This window comes from Miscanthus floridulus, chromosome 14 (genome assembly GCF_019320115.1).
Source record: "Miscanthus floridulus cultivar M001 chromosome 14, ASM1932011v1, whole genome shotgun sequence".
In the NCBI taxonomy this organism is placed as follows: domain Eukaryota; kingdom Viridiplantae; phylum Streptophyta; class Magnoliopsida; order Poales; family Poaceae; genus Miscanthus; species Miscanthus floridulus.
The window spans coordinates 88455879-88460507 of record NC_089593.1 but is presented as its reverse complement, the minus strand read 5'-3'; the positions used below and the strand labels follow the sequence as shown (position 1 = coordinate 88460507).

The 4629-nt window shown below is 40.7% G+C and overlaps 1 non-coding gene across 1 annotated transcript; it reads left to right on the top strand.

Annotated features, from left to right (window-relative positions):
* Positions 1–916: 916 nt before the first annotated feature.
* LOC136506353 (small nucleolar RNA R71) lies at positions 917–1024 on the top strand. The gene has a single exon (XR_010771562.1). It is a non-coding gene; the product is annotated as a small nucleolar RNA R71 (small nucleolar RNA).
* Positions 1025–4629: the final 3605 nt, after the last annotated feature.

Sequence of the window (4629 nt, the reverse complement as noted above, 5' to 3'; positions counted from 1 at the left end):
TGGTAAAATATAAATAACGATACCTGGAATACTCCCGATAAAATGCTACAATGGTATTCTATGCGCTTGCGGAATCCTTCATATTTTATTTGCACATATAAATACCAACATTCCCCTACATGTCAAGTACTACAAAATCTACAGGAACAAATAAGTTTCGTATCCTTACCAAAATATTCTCAGCGATTCCTGTAGGGTAGCGGACCGATTGGTCGACTAGTTGAAAAAACATCGACGTTGGTGTAAGTGTTGAGTAGCTGAGCTTGTCAAAGACCTTCTTGGGCATGACACTAATGCTTGCTCCAAGATTCTCAAAATTCTAGCTTCTGATTGAACAATCGATAGTGGGACACCCTGGATCCTTCTTCTTGACAGGTGATGTATTTAGGATGGCCGCACTACACTCCTCCATCAACTTGATTACTTTAGTGGTGGGTAGTGGACTTTTGTTGTTGAGAATGTCTTGGAGATACTTTGCATAGGTGAGAACCTATATGGCATCTAGTAGAGGAATATTGATATATAATTTTTAAATTACCTCTACAAACTTACCAAACTGCTCATCCATTTTGGCTTTTTGATTTCTACGTGGAAACGGTAGGAAGGTAGTGTCATGAAAATCTTGTTGTAATTCTCACTTTTGTGGTCCAACTTCTTCAACTTCATCGTTTCTCTTCTCCTCTTCCTGTATTACCACTTGTGTCTTACCTATGCTTGTCGGATACGGCGGATCATGAGTAGACTTGCCACCTCTTGCCATCATGACTAGCCTTGATTAGATGCTATCTTCTCCATAAGAGTTTTAGCTTTTCCAAGGGTGAGTGACATGAATGATCCTCCAGCAGTGGTGTCAAGTTGTTCATGAGCTTTCTGAGTTAATCCATGGTAGAAAATTTGCATGAGCAACCAATCTTCCATTCCATGGTGAGGACAATCTGAAATATATTCTTGAAAATGTTCCCATGCTTCTAGAATGGTCTCTCCCTTCTGCTGTTGTAAGTTGGAAATCTTTCCTTTTAAGGCATTGGTCTTGTCTACTAGGAAGAACTTTTCTAGGAAGGCCTTTGAACACTTTGCCCATGTATTGATGTTGTCTTTATTGGTGTAGAACCATTGCTTTGTCTTTATTGTCTTTCCTTTTAAGGGAAGTAGTATGATGTCTTGAGCAATGTCCTTGATGACGACTGTGCTACTGATCTCTAGAAAATTCTGAAGATGAACACTAGCATCTTCATGTGCCTTTCCACTGAATGGGGTAGCTTGCACCATGTTGATGAGGCTTGGCTTGAGCTTGAACTCAAGGTTGTTGGTTTTGAGTGTTGGTCCAATGTGGATATTCTCGGTGCTCGGAGCAGAGAACTCACATAGAGTTTTGTCAGCCATAGCTCAGAAATTGGTGTTGAGGTTCCTCTTGATTAGGTTGATTTTGATTGAAAGTTGTTGGTGAATCACAACCAATTCTGCAATACCCTATATAAAATACAAACAACAACAAACAAGGGTAAGCCTACTAAAGCAGAGTTGTTATGATTTTATCAATAAGTATTTATTTGATCAATTCTCTATAGCCATGTGCCCCTCCCCGGCAATGATGCCAGAAATGCTTGTTGACATTTCTTAGCATCACTCTTTACTAAGTTGTCATCCCAAGCATGATGCCAAAAATGTGTGGTTGGTAATTATTAATGACACTTGTAAACTTAGGGAAAATTATATATGTTAAAGTAAAGTATCTACAAATGCATAAATAATATACCATTATAGCATTTCACCCGAAAGTATACCAAGTATCATTATTTATATTTTATCCATAGGGAGGAGCTATGTGATTGTTGGCATAGAGATTTTGACAAATATGTATACTTATGATAAAACCACTCTCATGCTATGGCAGGGGTAAGTCAAATGATAAATAAATGATAAGTGTGAAGCATTGATAATAATTCTAGAGATAGAAATAGAGACTCATAAACTGTAGTATGGCTAAGTAGGAGATTCGGTAAGAGCAAAATATTCCTAAAACATTCCTTATTTACTAAGTGTTTTGTACACCCAAGTATATACACTCTCATCTATTGCATAATTAACTCTGGATCTATGCATCAGGAACATTACTAAGGAAGATCAAGAATAGAGCTTGTCTCCCTTCGCAACCGTGTTCTACTTGCTCTACAAATGGGGAGTGGACTACAAAGGACTCAATAGGAGTGTCACATCCGTGATCTACCATATGACCTAGAGTGTAGAATGCATCCATAGGTAAACAATATCTAAGCACCATGGTTACATAATGTTGACCAGTTAACCCATGCGCATCTTGGGCTAAACACTTTGCGAACATATGCATAAACTCATCATCAATCACAACTATATCTAGCATAAAACTAAAGCAAACTTGGAACATAATAAATACCAACATAATATTGAGCAATAACCCACACTCTACTTGAACCTTGCTAGCTAGCCTATACTACAACTTTGAAGAATTGGAGCTCTATTCTCTTCTCTCTGGAAACACAAATTTCTAGTCTGATCTTGACTTATGGCAGCGTGCTCTGGAGGAGGGTAGGGGCTAGTTATATAGGCTAGAGCATCAATCCTAAGCCCTTGGATCAAACCAACTTGAATAAACAACATAGTTGCAATCTAGGAGGCAGTGGAGAACCGACATAGCGACAGGGCTGACATGTGGGCCCTAGAGGGCCGGGCGGCCTACAGGTGGAGCCGGCTGGCCCCACCTATCATCCCCTCAGCGTCTGCCTCGGGGGGATGCCTTCTGGTGGCTTCTGCAACCTTCTGGAGTAGTTTTCACCGTGGATAAGCGCAATTTTATTTGATGTTTTGACCCCCCTTGCTGATTTTCTAGAATAACGCTGCTAAAAACACAGATTCACCAAAACTCATGGAAATTGTCAGCTTAAACCCCAAAGTCTATGTTCATGAAGCTTTTTATGCATTTATTCAAGTTATGTTGATGGTTTATGATGAATGATAACCACCATCAATAGTTGGTCCCTTTTGAGTACTAGGTTTCCGATGCTTAGCACTCGGCTGTGAACACACTGGCTATGATATCTTCGAAGAGCTTGCTGATATTTCTCTACTCGGTATGTGGCTATATCATGCTTTTCTTCGAGGAGTTCAAGGTCAGTATAATGACTATCAGATTGCTCTTCTTTAGAAAAACATCACAACTCGAGATGAGTTTAATCAGACTTCAGGGGAAGTACTGCTTTAGCCCTGTACACAAGGAAAAATGGTGTTTCACCCGTGGCATAGTTAGCAATAGTGTGTACTAACCATAAAACTATATGGACTTCTTCAACCTATTTTTTATTGTAGGCACTGAGTCTATTAAAAATGTGGGCTTTGATTCCTTGCAGAAGTATACCATTGGCACCCTCTACCTGTCCATTGATCTTTGGGTGATAGACTGAGGACTGATAATGCTTAATGACATGTCTTTCACAAAAATTCTCAAACTTTTCGCTGGTAAATTGGGTACCATTATCCAAGATAATTTGGTGCGGTGTGGCAAAACATATTACTATGCTCCGCAAAAACTTGACTGTATTTTCCTTGTTTTTTTGGCCTACTGCTCGGCTTCAACCCATTTTGTGAAAGTATCGATCACTACAATAAAAAATCTATAGCCACCCCAGGCTCTTGGAAAGGACCCAGGATGTTGATGCCCCATGTGGCGAAAGGCCAAGATAAAGGGATCGTGTTTAACGCTTGAGCCGGCAGGTGGGTCTGCTGTTTGAAAAACTAACAAGACTCACATGTTCGGACCAGCTCAGAGGCATCTTCAAGTGTTGTTGGCCAGTAGAAACCTTATCAAAAGGCTTTCCCGACCAGCATTCTATGAGAGGCATGGGACCCATAGATTCCTCCATGGATGTCGTAGAGCAAACTAATGCCCTTGGCCTATGTGATACATTTGAGAAGAACCCCATTTTGTCCTCCCTTGTAGAGGATACCGTCAACCATTTGATAGCTCATGGCTTTATGGCTGGTTCTTTCCATATTCGTATCATCGACTCGGGTAGCCTGGTTTGTGAGGTATGCCCAGATTGGATCCATCCAGTTCTCCTCATTTCCAACTAGAGCGGTAGCACGAGCCATATCACCCAGCATATATTCACTTCCCAAGGCATTCACGGAGTATTTCCTCGTCGCTTGATGGATCAAGCATGGGGTTTGGACCTGACTTTGAAATCAGGATAGAAGGTTTTGTGAGCACTTCGACCAGTTGTCTCCCAAAAGTTGCTATTGTTTAGCTGACCGACTAGCGAGCATATTGTCATCCGAGTTAAGCTTTCTTAGGATATATTGGACCTCAAGTCCATCAAACTTTGTTTCCAATCGTCTATATGCCTATAAGTAAGCGGCCATGTTCTCATTTGTTGCTCTATATCCTTTATGGGTTTGTTAGGCAACTACTTCTGAATCCCCTTTCACAAGTAGCTGTCGAATTCCCAAGGATATGGCAATTCACAAACCAATTAGTAGGCCCTCATATTCGACAATGTTGTTGGATGGAGTTGGGTTAGTGAAATCTATTTGAATTGCATACCTCATGGCGTCCCTTTCTAGACAGATCAAGATGACTCTAGCCCCCGGCTATTC